Source organism: Sciurus vulgaris (assembly GCF_902686455.1).
Source record: "Sciurus vulgaris genome assembly, chromosome: 5".
Classification (NCBI taxonomy): domain Eukaryota; kingdom Metazoa; phylum Chordata; class Mammalia; order Rodentia; family Sciuridae; genus Sciurus; species Sciurus vulgaris.
In genome coordinates, this window is record NC_136465.1 from 102522288 (window position 1) to 102541317 (window position 19030).

At 35.6% G+C, this 19030-nt stretch overlaps 1 protein-coding gene across 14 annotated transcripts in view; it reads right to left on the bottom strand.

Annotated features, from left to right (window-relative positions):
- KIF21A (kinesin family member 21A) overlaps positions 1-19030 on the bottom strand; it is a 151032-nt gene that overhangs the window by 74653 nt on the left and 57349 nt on the right. The window lies entirely within an intron of this gene.

Consider the following 19030-nt stretch of genomic DNA (forward strand, 5'->3'; position numbering starts at 1 on the left):
CAGAGCAACAGTTTCCTCACTTCTGGGGGGAAACTATAATTTCTTCCAAGATTCTAGCTAGATTTAACACTAACTGTAGGATACTGCATATAAAAAAGAGAAAGAAGAAAACAATACTTTTGTGCTGCTATAAAATGATAGTATAACAAATAAAGAATTCCTTATAATAAACTATATTCTTACACTATAAAAACAGCCCACAATAGTTATGGCTGTAGCTTTCTTGCACCATATATTCTGAATAAGTGGTGTTTTTAAAAATTAATATTCTCTTTTTTACACCCTTACTTCATCCAGTTAAGGAGAAGAAACCATATTGAAACCCAATATTCTTTAGGAAAATGAGCATCTTGATTGTTGCCAACCCCCCAATAGGAAAACCAATGATAATCTCAGCTAAATATAAATTCCTCCCTCTTTCCTATTTTACTATCTGATCCATCTCCAAGAGCTATCAATTATCTCTGAAATAACTCTCAAGTCCACCAAGTTCTTTCTTTCCTCATCTACACTATCCTAATTAAAGCCATCATTATCTCTTACTTAGAATATTACAAAATTATCCTTACCTACATGTCTGTCAAATCTTGCCCCCAGCAATCTGTTCTATTCACTGCACAGTGAGTGATATTTGTAAAATATTAAGTTGATCAGGTTCCTAAAACCCTTTGATGCAACCCTGTGCTTTTGCAAGGCTCCGTCTTTGTATTAAAGTATTTTCATTAATGGTTGTGGTGAGAGTTTATTTTAATCAGTTTCTCAAACCAGCTATGTGCTCTCTTACTTCTATGCCTTCTATAAGACAATCCTTCCTTCTGGACACTCTTCTCCAATCTCTCAATTCCCAACTCCTTTACAAGCCTAAATATCTCATGTTTTACAATTCTGTTCAGATATCAATTAATTTTGGAAATTCTCATTACCCCTTTGCATTCTGATTATGTCAGTGCCTGAGCTCAGTGTGGTCTCTCTGTTGAAAGCCACCTCATTAACCCCAGGTCTCTGCTCTCTTCCAGCTTTATGGCTGCTATACTATGAGAAGCTTAACAAATCCCATGTAATAAAACAAATCAAAATAATCAAGGCTATCTAAATGAAGATAAGAACTGAACTACTGTTTGAAATATGTGCCTTAATAGTTTCAAATAATTATAACCATAAGGTAACTTGGTTATTAAAATACTTTTAATTTCAACATGACAAAGGAAACCTAGGTGCCATTTGAATTGCAGATTTTACAGCCAATTTTAGAATGCCAATATCTCTCTGCATGTCTTTAACCTTAACCTCCTAACCTATACTCATCTGATTATTATCCTTGCTAATGGCAAGGAGGATCTGTTTGAAACAGATGATGACCAATTCCACTCATTTGCATGGGTGGAGGAGGAAGTGTGGTTTTATTGTCATGAAGATGTACTGAACCCTTTGTACTTGATAGAGGCAAGGGCAATATCCTAGCAGGTCTGAAGAAATTCCCACCTGAGAGGGGATGGTGTCCCACATATGCAGGTAACTGGAGGCTAACAACACTTTAAAAGTTAGGTATGCATTTAGTTTTTCAATTCTTCAAAAATTAGTACTTTAAATTCTCCAAGTCTCTAAATTTGTACTTAAATCAAGAATTCTCAGAAGAAATGCCAACCCAAACCAATTTACCTGCTTAAAATAAAAAAGAGCTTGAATTTATGCAACTACAAATCTCAATTTCAAAACTGTTATTCATTTTTTGAGATTACATAGAAATAAAATATAACAGTCCTAATCCTTAGCAAGAAGAGCGAAACAGGTAGTATCACAATTCCAGACATTCAACTATACTACAGAGCAATATTAACAAAAACGGCATGGTACTGGCATCAAAATAGACAGGTAGACCAATGGTACAGAATAGAAGACACAGAGAAAAACCCACAAAAAATACCGTTATCTCATACTAGACAAAGGGGCCAAAAACATACAATAGAGAAAGGATAGCCTCTTCAACAAATGGTGCTGGAAAAACTGGAAATCCACATGCAGCAAAATGAAACTAACCCCCTATCTCACCCTGCACAAAACTCAACTCAAAATGGATCAAGGACCTAGGAATTAGATCAGAGACCCTGCACCTAATATAAGAAGAAGTAGGTCCAAATCTTCATCGTATCAGCTTAGGACCAGACTTTCTTAACATGACTCCCAAAGCACAAGAAATAAAAGCAGGAATTAATAATTGGGATAGAATCAAACTAAGAAACCTTTTCTCAGCAAAGGAAACAATCAACAATGTGAAGAGAGAGCTTACAGAGTGGGAGAAAATCTTTGCCACACACTTCAGATTGAGCACTAATCTCCAGAATCTATAAAGAACTCAAAAAACTTTACACCAAGAATGCAAATAACCCAATCAATAAATGGGTTAAGGAAATGAGCAGACACTTCACAGACAAGGATCTACAAGCAATCAACATATATATGAAAAAATGTTCAACATCTCTAGTAATAAGATAAATGCAAATCAAAACTGCCCTAAGATTTCATCTTACTCCAATTAGAATGTCTATTATCAAGAATTCAAGCAACAATAGGTGTTGGCAAGGATGTGGGGAAAAAGGTACACTCATACATTGCTGGTGGGATTGCAAATTGATACAACTACTCCAGAAAGCAGTATGGAGATTCCTTAGAAAACTTAGAATGGAACCACCATTTGACCCAGCTATCCCACTCCTTGGCCAAAGGACTTAAAATCAGCATACTACAGTGACACAGTCACATCAATGTTTATAGCAACTCAATTCACAATAGGTAGATTGTGGAACCAACCTAGATGCCCTTCAATAGATGAATGGATAAAGAAACTGTGGTATATACACAATGGAATATTATTCAGCCATAAAGAAGAATAGAATTATGACATTTGCAGGTAAATGGATGGAGTTGGAGAATATCATGCTAAGTGAAATAAACCAATCCCAAAAAACCAAAGGCCAAATGATTTCTCTGATAAGTGGTTGATGATACATTATGGGGCCAAGGGAAGGGAAGGGAAGAATGGAAGAAGGATGGATTGTGTAGACAGAAATGAGGAGTGGGGAGGGGGCAGGGAAGGAAAGATAATAGAATGAGACAAACATCATTACCCTATGTACATATATGAATATGCAAATGGTTGTACTCTACTTCGTGTACAACCAGAGAAATGATAGTTGTACTCTATTCATGTACAATGAATCAAAATTTTAAAAAAATATATTTAACAGTCCTTCCGAGAAATAGAAAACCAAAAAAAAAAAAAAAGAATCTGATATTTACAACTCTGAATATTTTGAAATTCCTTCTTTCTTAGTACTTTTATGTATGTAAACAATATGACAAACATTCATCTAATCCCAACACCAATAAACATTTTGATTAATATTAATACAAATAGGAAAGCCTTGTAGAATTTTAATAATCACACAACTAGATATATTTGAAACTGCTTCTTTAAAAAACTGCATAAAATTTATGCCACAAATGTTTAGGATGTAACATTCTAATATGACACAGAAATATTATATTTTAAAAGGCTATTATCTATACATATGTAGATAACAACATATATCTATATATAACAGATACTTATAAATTAGCTATCTATAATTATTATATCTATATATCTAAAATTATGGATACATAATTACAAATAAATATAATATGTAGATACTTATAAAGTTATAAAACTATAATTTGATATGCCTAGTTTTTGAAGATTGAAGGTTTGAAACAGAATATAATACAAACTGTTAATTAATTTGAAGATGAAGAAACACATGGTGTCCTCATTTTCTCACATCTGAATCTTTCCCTTAGCATGTACAGCAATTTAGCTTCTACTCTCATACTCTATTAAAACTGCTCCCACAAATAGTACTAACAACTTATTTAAAATTATGGTGAACCATTCAGTCTTCATCCTACCTGACCTCTTTTCAGAATTTGATCCTATATTCAATTCCATATTTCTTAAATCTCTATTGCAGTTGGTTTTTATGACTTCCATTTTTTTTAGTGATTCTGATTTCTGAACTGATATTATGCCTAATGCCACATGTAACTACCTACCTTAAAATGTCAATCTTTTCCCAGAAAAAAATGGCCACATTCATATCTTATTACATAAGAATTTCCCCAATCTGGATTCTTCTTGTCTTTCCATCCTCAAATCAAGTCACCCCCAGCTACATCTAACACTTCATCATTTCTTGATCAACCATACCTTTATCCACCATACATTGTACATAACTCCTCCCATGTAGAATGCTGGTCCTCCATTTCTCTACCTAGAAACCTATTCATAATTCTTCAAGACCCACCTCAGATACTGGCACCTTTATAATTCTTTTCATTTTCCCCAAGCTGAATTAATTACTTATTCCTCTGAGGACTTTGTTCATGATTTTAGAATAGTAGATATAAATTGAATTATTGTTTCTCCACTAGCAAATAAGTCTTTGGAGACACAGTATATTCTAAATTCATGAAGTAAAGTAAGTCAGAAAATGTATACTGACTCCCCTACATCACACTAAGAGGGGAATGATAATAATAATCTCATATCACTTCACTCTTGTCATAAGAAAACTTGTTCTAGAACAAGCATTTACCCATTCTATCTCTCAATTTTCTAATCTGTAAAATAAGGAGGTTAGATTCAATATTTCTAAGATTCTTTGCAAGTTCAAATTCTATTTTAATTAACCTTTCAAGAAAAAGAAAATTAAAGTTTCCTATGCTGACTTTTAAAAAGTGGCAACAAACTATTTTCGTTCCTGCCATACAGTATTCTCACCTTCAGTTATGCCTCTTATTCCTTATTTCTTCATGGTTCCTACTGTATACTTCATACTTTCTTATCACTACTGAGACAAGAAGTTTCATTTGTGAAAACACTATTATGGCTCCTTGCAGTGACAGTAGCCAGTGGGGACAGCAGGAGATTCTGAAGCTGAATCCAATTAAGTTTCCCAAACTGGGGAAACTGGGTCCTTCTTTCTGTACTTTGCTTTCATAATAATCAAACCATTTTTAGTTAACTGAATATATGGAGTAAACCAAGAGGGCTAGTTTCAACATAAACTGGAAGAAAAAGATAAACATAATTTGGGGAAAGGTTTATGCTTGCTACGTACTCACCTAGAGTTTTAATAATGAGAGCAGAACTGAGTGTACTTAATTCTGCCACATACTGTTGTTAACAGGAAATGCACCATGGGACTTCAGCAACCCTGCACATTCTTGCTGGCATGCCAAGAATGGAAGACCCTGACTGCTCTTCATGGATTATTTGCAGCAAGTAACTTTCAGGATAAGTAATGTCTTCCACCTGACAGAGCTGGCTTGCTTCTGCTCACTATAAAACCAGTGAATCCCATCCTTAATGTTTCTTGATGCCCCATTGCTTGCACAGCATCCATACAACAGATGTCCTGCACTGCTCCTGACATTAGGAGGGAATGAGGAACCAATCTAAATCCACATGAAGCTTACGGTGCTACTATACTGCACTCTGAATAATACAAGTCCTTAGTCAAATCACTTCCCATACGATTGATATGATTTGAAAACTGTCTTTCAAACCTTTCTCTGTAATAAAATCTACCAGGGTTTTGTAATAAAAAATAAATAAAAGTCCTTAGTCTCCAACTTAGGAGTCTTAATGTCTTCTGCCACTATCCATGAAACAGCAAGCATGAAAAAGCATGCTGACTATAAGTAGAGTAAAATTCTCAGACCCTTCACAGGTCTTAACACACACTAGCTGTGACCTTTGGCAAGTCAGTCTCTCAGCTTCAATTACCTTATCCATAAAACATCTACAAGATATTATGTCATATCCCTATTACAGCATCTTGAACAAATGAGAAAATACGTGTCAATGAAAGTCTACATAGATATCAAGTATTGTTATATGACTTGAAAATTCCCTAAGTCAATTCCCCCATAAAGCACCATAACAACTTACATCAGTTCCGGCCTTCCAACATGTTAAAGAATGGTCTTTGGGTTTCCAAACTGTTATATCTTTTAAAAATACCCTTTGAGGGCTGGGGAGATAGCTCAGTTGGTAGAGTGCTTGCCTTGTAAGCACAAGGTCGTGGGTGCGATCCCCAGCACCAAAAAAAAAAAAAAAAAAAAAAAACACCCTTTGAACCAGGCACTACAGTACTGCACACTTGTAATCCCAGCTATTTGGGAGGCTGAGGCAGGAAGATCACAAGTTCATGGCCAACATCAGAAGCTTAGGCCCTGTCTCAAAAATAAAAATAAAATTAATAAAAGCTGGAGATATAACTCAATGGTAAAGTGCCCCTGGGTTCAATCACCTATACTGCAAAACAATAAAATTCAATTAAAAAGGGCTGGGGATGTAACTTAGCAGTAGAGCACCCTGGATTCAATTCCCAGTACCAAAAAAAAAAAAAAGCTGTATTTTGGATTTTAGGAAAATTAGTGTGAAACTACTCTGGAAAGAATAGAAGTATAATACAATGCTGTTACCTGCATGTGTGTATATGTATATATATATGTATACACACACATATATATATGTATACACACACACACACACACATATATACACATATACTGATCAACAAAAGTAAGCTAAATATTTTTATACCTCCATTTAAAGACATGATCCCAAATTAGTCTTCTCATACTAATAATTAATCAAACTGTATTTACAGCACTATTTATACCAGCATAGGGTACAATAGGAATCAAAATGAGAATTCTTTTATTTCTTATTTTTTTGATAGTGTTGGGGATTGAACAGACCTCACACATGCTAGGCAAGCAAACACTCTACCACTGAGGCACACACCAAGCTCCCAAAATGAGTATTTTCAGTCTTTCGGTATTATCATTTTTCTATCTCCATATAGCTGGTAGAATTTCATTCAGAAAGGAACAGAACTAAGTTTCTTAGTAACAGGTTTACTTAAAAGGGGGGATTAAATTATTATGGTGCAATTTTTTCTTATAGTTAATTAAACTGAATTAAATGCTAGAGACTAGAATGTTGACATATGGCTAAGCAGTAATTTGTAGTTACTGAAAAAAATGCTGACTTAAGGAAAATAAATAAACCCATGCCATTATAATTTATAACTTCCCACTAGATGTGCAAACAACAATTTTTTTTTTTCAAAATTAGAAGAGTAGCACTAACATCAATAATGTAAGCCCATGGATGTAGACAACAAACCCATATTTTTAAATGTATGTAGTTTTATAAGTAGTTGTCAAACTTTCTCTTATACCTTCACCTCTCCGATTCCTCTGTTCCCCATTTTATTAAAAATATCTCAAGGGATAAATACACCTTTCTTTTGTGAATATGTGGGTTGTTATTTTTCCCCACAAGTAGGAATAGAGCAGCACATAAAATGTTCCCCTTTTTGCCACTGGCCATTGCTGGCTTCTTGTCCTATTGGAAAGTACTGTTGTCCTTCCTCTATGGTTTCACAGACGTGACGAACTTTTCCATTACCTACATGTCTTTGTAAACTGCCTCTTCTTTTTTTTACTTGAGCTATTCTGATCTCATCCCCACAGGACAGTGGTGATTCTCCAGTTTACTCAATAATCTGACCTCATTCCCACTTTGTGCAGCTCTTTTACTTACACCTGTCTGTAACTAGCCAGCTTGGCACCTTGTTAACGCCTTTGTTCTTCCTACATAACAACAAATCTATCTCTTGTACAGATCTTTTGCCTTTATCTCATTTGTTAGTGTCTTGGATGATCATTATTATTGGCTGCTACTTACTAGTGCTCAATTTGATTTCTTAATGTTAATTATATCCTACTAGTGTCCTCCCTTCCATTTCCTAAAATTTAGGGGCTATCATTTTGTCACATCTGAACCACTGGGGTTTCTGGTGCCTTTTTTAACCTTCCTCCAGTTCGTTCCAGTAGTAGATACTACCTAAAAGAAACATCTGCTGTCCTTTAAGCCTCCACCTTCTGTTCTAGAAAAGTTATTAGGCCAATGATGGCCTTGATGAATTGTCTCCTAAGAGAACAGGCCACACAAAAGGACATCCTCTCCCCAAGATGGATATTTAATTACAATGATGGCTGACTGAAAGAAAGGTATGTCTTTAAGACATTCAAAAGAAACAACCCTCAATAATTTCATTTTAAAAAATCATCTGCTCAATAAAAAGTCTAAGAATAATATAGTGCCACAGTGTGCTCTAGGAACCAGGAAGTATAAACTTCTAAAAATGACAGGAGAACCTCACTTTCTAACCCACTAATGATAAATCACTTTGAAAAACGATCCATCCATCTTGTCCTAATCTAAGTAACCAGTTATGCATCTTTCTGCCTCACCTCCATGTGATGGTTCTGATCAAGTTTATTTTTACCCAATAACATGAAAAGATCTCCATCAACATATTGATGTTCAGTTGAAATGCTTAATACAGAATATAGAGTTAACATTTAAGTCTTCAATCCTCAGCTAAGTTACTCAGTCTCTGATTTGCAACACCATTTGGAAAAAGATTTATTTCCCTCAAGTGCAGTTCCATTGTAGCTGACTCAGGAAAGAAAGCAAGGGAAATACATGATGGAATATTATACCAATTTCCTCTGACTTCTACTCCATACCTCCTGCCTTTTTATCCTCCCAGTTTATCTAAGAATATGGCACATTGAGAGAAGCTCTCTTAAGTAAGGAAACTAATTCTTACTTAGGCACTGTGACACTTCCTCTGTTGAACACCAGATATTCAAAGAAAAACATTGAAATACTGCACACAGTCTGACAAAAAAAAGAAGAAATGAGCAAAATTCTGGATTTAGGAAAAAGTCCAATCCTCTTTCATCATTGTAATTAATCCTTTTGGAAAATGAGTCTTTCTTCTTTAGTCTTCCTCCCAGAAATAGAAAAGTTTCTACCTAAAATAATAGTAACAACAACACAGGGAGAGAAAGTAATACTTCAAGAGATATAGTTACCCACCTACCTATTTTCCAAAGTGCAGATAAAATTTCTGCCTTTGCTGGTCCCTTCATGTGGTGGCATATCTAAAACCCAAGTCCCTCAAAAAACCATTTAGTCAATCAACTCCCCTGAAGTATCTGCTACATACCAAACTGTATGACAGGCACAGATCTTTAAAACAAAAAATAAGAGGGGTATAGCCATGTGGGGGAGGGCTACAAGAAAAGTAAACATGTGCAATGTAATATTATATATACAGTGGAGAAATACAACAAAGATTGGCCAGAAGTGAATAGGGGAGGAACTTGAAAAGCTACACACAAGAAATTATACTTGACCTGAGTTTGGAGGATGGTTCAAATTCTTCAGACTGAGAAGAGAAAAAAAGTCAGTTCAGGCATAAATAAGAGCAAAGATACATAAAGTGTTTTTGCTTGCTGGTTAACACACAGTCCTCTGCAGCAGAAGCAATAACATAAAAGTTGCTAAAATTTAGAGAAGTTTTATGAATATCAGGACACTAATTAGATATTCCAGCTAAGACACTGTCTTCTAAAATGATCATCCTGGTCTCCACAAGATGAAAGATGGCACCAAAACGCATATTTGAGACTTCTGCCAAATAGTTACCTCCTCCAGATTGATTCTTGACCATCTTCAACTTGCCCTGTGCCCAGGAGACTGACTTTCATGGGCTGCAACAAGGGGCCCCTTGAGCACCCAGTGAGGATCACAGTGGAGAGTAGGACAGTAGGACATTGCAGGATAGGAGAACAAGGTCAGCTTATTGTCCTGGTTCCTTCCCCACCAGGTCCTGGTGCTAGACTATGCCCTTTCCCAAAGGCCACAGCTCCTATCAGGTAGTCACTCCCTACACCCATAGCTAGAAGTGTGCTGCATACTAGGTCACAGAACTGCCTTTTTCCTTGTCTCCCTTAATGTTGCCTCTCTTCTAACACACTCTCCCCAGTTATCTTGTTTGAATGGATCACTGGATCCCTAACAACTAACTGAATCAGAGTTAGCCTCAAGAAATGGCAATAACTATTTTCTCAGCATTAAATTTTGTTACCATCCATTTCACTCCCATCTCTGAAATCAGCACTGACCTAGAATACAAAGCCATCAAGTTCCTTACAATTCTCCAGCTCCTCCCAAACAAGTCACTGACCCTTTCTTTTTCCTGGGCAGAGGTGGTGCTTAAAACACATGTAATGGACTTTATTGTAAAATATGCTACTAGTGATAATGCAAAGTTTAAAAAGCATCATCTTTTTCATTCAATAGAATGACTTTATAAATCCTTATAATTAAAAGAATTAATTAACAATGATTTGTTTTTTAACTTATTTCAAAAACTTGAATGGAAGAAGGGAAAAGATTCCTAAGGGGATGAGGGTAGGGAAAAAAATCACCTAAGAATGTGGGTCATAATAACAGGATGATAGTCAACTCTCTTGTAGGATCAGTTTCTAATACTTTCTATTTTTTTCTTATTCCCTTCCTATCCCAATTTTATAAAGAATTTTCAAAAGTTCTTTCTAAATGAAACCTTGAGGGAGAGGCAAGCATTTTATTCTATTGCCTAATAATACTATATGTTTATTAAACTATAACATTATGAGAAAATTGATTTTATCATTTCCTATGATAGTAATATGTCCTTGATCCCATATGTATGTTATTTGTGCTTATAGTCATTTCATCTCTAAAATAGAAATAACCTTTTAAGAGCATGGATAATATAGTACAGGTTAGGATTCTGGTTCTGAGGTAATGAACATAGGTCATTGATACCAATTTTTACCATCAAGGAAAAATAACTCCTATCACAAACACCAAAACAAGCTATAATTCTTTCATCTCACATGTGACAGGTCAAAGCCAAGGCTGGAAACTACAAGAAACACTTTTGCAAATGTATGAGATGCAGAATTTTAATAAGATCTGCAGTGGCTAATGATGCACACCCATGTATATTTCCTGCTCTTTGAGTGTGGATGGAACCTATGAATATGACAAGATGCCACTTTCAATTCAGTGACTAACCAGTGGCCATGGAGTTAATAGAAGAGAGATTGTCCTGGTTGAGTCTGATCTAATTAGGCAGGTGTGCTACTCCTCGGCTGGACTGCAGGAAGAAAGCATCAAGTGGTAAAGTGCCTAAAGAGAGATACCTTTAGGCACTGAAAGCAATCCTCTGACCAGCCAGTAAGAAAATGGGACCTCCGTCAAACAACTACAAGGAACTGAATCTACCAACAACCTGCTTAAAGCTTATAAAAAGACAGCAAGCCCACATGAGAAGTGCAGCCCCAAATGACACCTTGACTGCAGCCTCCTGAGACCTGAGCAGAAGATCCCGTGAAAGGTGCTTGGACTCCTGATGCATGGAAACTAAGACACAGCAAACAAGTTGTTATGGTATGGAATGAGGTGTGCCCCTAAAGCTCCTTATCAATGCCAGAGTATTCAGAGGTGACCTGATGAGATTAAGAAAGCTGTAACCTAATCAGTGTATCCTACTTTGAATGGACTAACTGGATGGTAAATGTAGGCAGGTGGAAGTGGGTCACTGGTGGTGTGCCTTGGGAGGGTTCATCTTCCCTGTGGTCCCTTCCCCTTGCTCTCTCTGCTTCCAGGCCTCCATGAATGCTCCATGAATGAAGCAGCAGTTCTCTGCTATGTCCTTCCACCATGTTGTTCTGCCTTATCTTGGGCCGGACCAATGGAGTCAGCCCACCGTGGACTGAACCTCTAAAACCATGAGCCAAAATAAACTTTTCCTCCTCTAAGTTGTTCTTGTCAGGTATTTTGGTCACAGCAATGTAAAGTTCATTAACTATACATGTGTTACTTGTTTCAAGTTGCTAAATATGTGATCGTTTGTTATATGGCAATAATAAAACTAATACAGAAGGATACCTTATGACCTTTATGACATTAGACCTTATTGTTTCAAGACCATAATCTTTAAAAGGACTGTGTATGCAATTTTGAACTTGGCATAGTGACATGAGTGACATCTGGCATATTTTGATGACAGTACTAAATAGGGCAAAGAAGATTCATTCACAACACCATTAATCTATTTGTCCTTTGCAGAAAAAAACAAATTGATACTCTTTCTAAATTATTGATCTTTATCTACCTTTTTTTAACCTTATGTTCTTGATTTCAGAATCCCTGAATCAAATGTTTGACAACAGTCACATTTCCTATGTGTCCTAAAATAAAAATAAATGCTGATAAAGAAGATTAACTCAATTAGAAACATGGTTTCCTTTCAAATATAGTATTTTCTGATCCTTAAATTCAGAAGCAATTATACAATAAAACAGTAATTATAATAAGTACTTTTATATTTTCTAAGCTTCTTCAGCAATCAGTTAGTCTGGGTTCCCATTTTTCTCTGTTTATATTTTTTACTAGGAATTCCTGATATTTTTCTTCTGGTAGCAGTTACTGCTACCGACAAGTACAAAATATAACGGAATAGATTGTACCCTTTGGCTAGCTAAATAATAGTCCCAAACCCCTGAAACCATGTACACATTAACATACTCGGTAAAGGGGATTCTACAGATGTGATTAAGAATCTTGAGATAGTCAGGTAGCCTGATGTAATTACAAGTGTCCTTATAAGAGAAAGTCAGGAGATTTACTTCAGCAGAGGCATATCAAAGTAATGCAGTGTGAGAAAGACTTGACCAGACTTTGCTGGCTTTGAAGATGGAGGAGGGGGTCAAAGGCCAAAGAAGTGGCTTCTATAAGCAAGAAGAGGCATGGAAAGAGATTCTAATCGTGGAGTAAGACTCCAGAAGGAATACAGTCGTGCCAAATCATTTTAGAATTTTTGACCTCCAGAATCATAAGAGAGTAAGTCCCTGGGTTTTTTAAACCACCAAATTTATAATAATTTGTTATAGCAGCAATGAAAAACTAATATTTGCTCTTCAGCTTCATATAAATTGTTTGGTCCTAAAGATATTAGTCATAGTTAGAGAGATCATATAATCTATTCAATCCAGGATATCTCCAAAACCAAAAGGAATACTATTAATAATTGTTCCAAGATAACTGTAATAAATTAGAAATGTCACAGTAAACTGAGATATATGCTCAGTCTACTCATGGTACACTCAGCAGAGAATTCAAATAAACTTACAGAGATGAATATTTCAGTCAAAATGATGAAAGAAAATTTTAACAAATAATACATCAAAATCAGGTTGATTGTCTTAGGAGACAGGGAGGTTCTCACACTGGCTACTGATAACAGATAAGAGTAGTATCAGTTTTTAAACCTGGCTGCATGGGAGAATCACCTGGTAAGTTCAATGTGTTTATTTATTTTGTTTAGTTACATTTTAATTTACATTCACAGGCCCCACCCCAGACCTATTAAGTCAGAATTTCCAGAGGTGAGGCCCAGGATCAATACTTTTAATTAGCTCTCACTTGGATTCTAACAGAGTGCTAGCCTAGCACCAGACTTTGGAAGCAGTGGTGGGCACTGCCATTTATGCTTGAATTTAGAAGTGGACCTTGACACCCTAAGGTAGGGTCCCCTGACACACAACACAAATAACAATGTCACTATTTCCACCACATTTTTTCCTCTCAAACAAAATCTTAGTCCTAAGGCCCAATATGGAAACACACACACACACACACACACACACACACACACACACACACACACACACACACACACACATTAAAAAAACACATTAAAAATGAGTACCTCCTGCTGGTGCTGCCCCAGGGATTCCTTACCACTAGGTTCCCCACCCCCAGTAGCTCTTAAGAATCCCCATGAAATCCCAAGCTCCTCTGAGAATAAGCCTATGAAAACCAAGGCTTATTCAACCAAATCATCATCAGAAGTAAGTAGGTTCGTCATGTCCATAGTTTGTTGTGACTTCCCATAGCAGTGTTTCGGACTTTGGAATTTTGCAGAATTTGGAATATTTGTATTTACATAATGAGCTATGTGCCTGTGTACAAACATAAAATTCATTTATGTCTCATATACACCATATACACACAGTCTGAAAGTAATTTTATACAATATTTTTAATAATTGTGTGCATTTTGACTGCTATCTATCACAGGAGGTCAGGTATGGAATTTTCTACTTGTGCATCATGTTAGCATTCAAAAGTTTCAAATTTAAGATTTCAAAATTCTGGATGAGGAATGCTCAACCTATATTTTTAAATTGTTGTAATTAATGTAAGTCTGGATTTGTCATCCAACTTTATTTTTTAAAAATTACCTTTCCTTGATTTTCCAGCTCTTCTGCCTGAAGGTACCTCAACCTCTCTGTCTTCTATCACTCTCTTAAAGCATAGCAGATTCAGCTTCTTATTTATTTATATGATTTTATTTTATGAAAAAATGATTTGGGAATCAAAAAAGAAGTTGGAGAAACATTGTCATAGAGGAAACCCTTGCATCTAGTAAGAAGTTTAGTAAATAATATTAGGTTTCCTGAGGTGTTATCTCTAAAATTCCAGACACTTCATATGTGATGATTTTTAGAACAATTATAATCTGATTATCAAAAAACTAAAAGCACAAATTATGTTGAAAGGATAAGGTTGCCTAAGAATTTAAATTTCACAGGTCACTATATATTTAATTTGGGGGGGAAAAAAGAGAGATTATACTATGGGATATTTTTAACAGGCAAGTAGACAGGCTTTTTAAAATTATTTTCATACTGTATTGGATACACTATATGACACAACATACTATCATGCTTGCTGAGTGCAGTGAAGCAGAACTGACCATGAAAGAGCACCAACAGGATTCAGCATACTAGTAGGTTTTTAAATAATAATAATAATAATTGCAAAAGGTCCTTCACATACAAAATTAATAATTAGCATTTTTTAAACACACAAACACAAATGGACCATAGAAGAGCATGTAAAATGAAATTACCTGTCAATGAAATTGCCTCTCTGATGGCTAAACTTTCATAAATTTGCTTCCTTTTTTTTCTGATTTTTCTACCTTTTTTGCTGAATACCATTCATTACTTCATGAAATATCAGAAAGGAAGAATGTGAATAGCAGTTCCCATACAATTCTCACCAGTTTAACTTGGCCTATTACCTTAAACTGAGATCAGAGTTCGGAAGTGAAAAGATCCTTGGCAAATGGGCAAGCTGGCTTTCACTCTCAGACTTTTTAGCTCAGGTGCTAGAGAAACATTAGAGAACAAAGTATCTTTGATAAATGCACAGAATGCACTTAATCCTCTTCTTGAATTGAAGGTCAGAGGAAATAGATAAATGTCATTCATTAACATGGACACTAAAAGAGTTAGGAGTTACATTTGTACATTCCGAGAAAACAATCTGAGTCTCTGGAATTGAATAAAAATGCCATTAACAATTTTTGAACCACAAATGTCTGCCTAAGCCATTAGCTTCCCCTTTCAGGACAAGGTCTAATGTCTACAAATAGATTATAAAGGTTTCTGCTTTATCAAAATAGTGTTGACTAAACTACAGACATTTGAGGTTAACTATAAGAACTAACAATTTAAAGAAATTAAGAACTCTTCCTAGACTTGATTCAATTTAACAAATAACTTATTGTGCCTCCCATGTAAGATGCTATGCTAGGTACTGCAAGAAAAATGAAGAACAAACTTTAAGTTCCTGACACCTGGGAATTTATCATCTAGTACTGGAAATGAGGAAATACAAAAATAACTGTAACTCAACATGATATACTATTACACATAAAAGAATATTAGAGCAGCACTTCCCAAACTTTAGTGTATACATGAATAACATGGGGAGCTTATAAAAATATACATTCTGATGTTGAGGTCCAAGTAGGAATTAAAAATTTGCATTTCTAACAAACACTAAGTAATGCTGATGCCCCATTGGGAGTTTCAAATTCAAAGGCAGAATGGGTAGAAAACATCAGTCCAAGTTAGAAGAGGGATGAACAGTATCATCATGGCAGGGAGAGAGAAGATGGTATTTCAGAAGGTTCAGAGGTAGGTAGGATTTGGAAGAAAAAGAAATGAAATGGAAAACAAATCAACCAAAGAAATATGTGCATTGTTCCTTACACTGTTTTTCACCTAAGGAAAATCCTAATAATGGCTATTAGATCTATTGTTTTAAAATAACTAACTTATATGACCTATACAGATACAACAGAATTTTATTAAAGTGCCAAATCCTAGTAACTTTGTTTCTAGGCACTGCAAAGTCAAACAGCTTCACCAACTATAGTATTTAAATCAGTGATTCTAAGATGAGCTCAGACAAGAAAGCTCAACAGAACATGAAACTTGTAGACCAAATTTCTGGGTTTTATCCTCAACTCCACCCCACTTGGACAAGGTTGCTCCAAATATTGGCAGTCACATCCAGGAAGAAGGAAGGTAAGATAAGGAGTGTGGATGGTTTTGTTTTGTGTTCCTGAGGCAACACAGGACTCTTCAAACCTGTATTTGTTTTCTATTGCAGTGTAACAAATTACTATAAACTTGGGACCTAGGGCAATATACTTAGGATCTCACGCTTTCTACAAATCAGAAGTCCAGGCATGGTATAACTGGGGTCTCTGCTCAAAGTCCTAGGAGGATGAAATCAGGGCAAGAACTGGAGGTTGTTCTCAGTGGGAGTCCAGGGTCTTCTAAGCACATTAAAGTAGTCAGCAGAATTCAGGTGCTTACAGTTCTAAAGTGAGGTCCTTGTTTTCTTGCTGGCAGATGACTGCTTTCAGTTTTTAAATACTGCCCTCAGGTTTTAACCATGTGGCCTTCTCAAATATGGCAGCTTACTATTTCAAAACCACCAGGAGAATCTCACTCCTATCTCTTAAAACCTATTCCATATAATGCAATTATAGAAGTAATATCCCATCACTTTTGCAATATTCTACTGATTAGAAGCAAGTCCCAAGTATTACCAACTCAAACCAAAAAGATTACAAAAAGTAAGGAACAAGAGCTAGGTGTCATTGGGTCTTTAGAGCTCATGTGTCAAAGAGTTCTTCCTCAGAAAACGTGGTATTTCATTAGAGACTTAACAAAGGAGGAGTCAGTTATATTACAGCAGAATGGACTGAGGAGGCAATTACTGAAGAAATAGGAAAGGGAAAGTAGCCTTTAAAATGCATGCCACCTGTAGCCATATTGAATATCTTTTAGTTTCTTAACTGGGTGGAAATATATATATGAATATATATATATTCATATATATAAAATGTGAGTTTTATATGCCAAATTACCCAATCTTCTCAACTATTTTATTCATATTCAGACTTAGGATTCAATGTGGAAAAAAGAAAAAATACTGCACATCTTTGAAGAATGTCAACTTTACATTTGATAAGATTAATTAGTACTTAATACATTTTCACAATGAAAACAAACATGGTTCTACAATACATATACAAAACGCAGGGCAATAAAAATTTTAAAGCAATTTTTTATATAATACTTAAGAAATTTACAGTTGGATAGTACATTACACATTTTTCTTTCACTGTAGTTAGGGGAATTTTGATGGAAAAGCTTGAGACTTAATGCTATTTTGGGTATACTCAGTACTTTATGCCTTGTTAAGTATTAATGAGGAAAAAAACCCTCACAGGTGAAGAAATAAATTTTTAAACAGACAGTTTCAAATGTAATGCACATGAGCATATTCACTATAGTCCTCAAAAGGCAAATTGCAGACTGCATTGTTCCAAAGGCAATTAAATTTATATGTCATGCACTCAGGGGTTGATGCCAAGGTTTAAAATTATCCCTCCCAAACATTAATTTAAGTGTGGTGATAAAAGCTTTGTGTTTAATTTGGGTTTTGTTTTTGCTTGTGTTCTTTAAAATCCAAATATGTATTTTACATTTTGTGGCATAATACTAATGGTACTCCAAATTCATTCTTTTTTCCTTATTAATAAAAATATTTGCTATTAATAACATATTTGCCTGAATACCCTGCACATTTTAGGCCTTCTCATAGCTAGATGTGGCTATATGGCCAGGTTCTAGTCAATGCCAACACTAGAGCCTTTAAATTGTAAGGATGGGTCTTGGCCTTTTTTCTTCCCTCCTCACTGGCTAGATTACAATGGTGGTGGTGCACCAGGCTGACCCCTGTGAACGGGACAACACGAGGGACAATGGACCAACTAGAGAGAAGGATCCTGGGCCCCCAGCACAGTGGAACTTTTCAGTTCTGGGCTGTTAATATACCAGCTGTAATGTGGAAGAGATGTCCAAACTTCTATTAGTAATTTGGGATCTTTGTTCAAACAGCCCAACCCATATCCTAACTAAAATAGACTGATAGCTATAAGTAGATGCCACACTAACAGAACTTGTGATATGTAGCACTGACAGAGAATGAACATCAGGTGAGCAAACAGTCCAAAGATAAGATACTGGCTCTTGTTATGCCATGGCAAAATGTTCAGTCAACTGTCACCTTGAAGGGACTAAGCCTCTAACTTGAAGGAAAATTACTTGAAAAATCAAGAATGTTAATAGGTATTGATTTCTTCTCGCTGCTTTCAACAAGATATATAAATTTATATACCTAAGATATATAAATTCAGCCTATATCAAGCAGTCTCAGGTAGACGTGGAAGGGAATTCAGCTCACACCACCCACAGATTGAAATCTAAGTTGTTCTACACTCCACACCAACACAGTGAAAACAGAATGTTCAGAAGTCACTGCTTAGGCCAGTAGCTCCATGGGCCCCTGCAGCTCCCACTCACACAATGGGAGCTAGCCAGTAATTAAGAAGATATGGAATATAATATCTCATTTTTCTGATTGTACATATTGTAGGATCACATTGGTCATGCAGTCACGTATGTACATGAGGAAATGCATAAGTGCATTCTACTGTCGTGCATAACTAATTAGAACAAATTTTTAAAATTAAATAAATAAAAAAGATATGGAAGCTATTACCTGTTCATCTAAGCCTTAAGAAACAGGGATTCACAGAACACAAAAGTCAACAATTAAAATTCAAACTTCTTTTTTT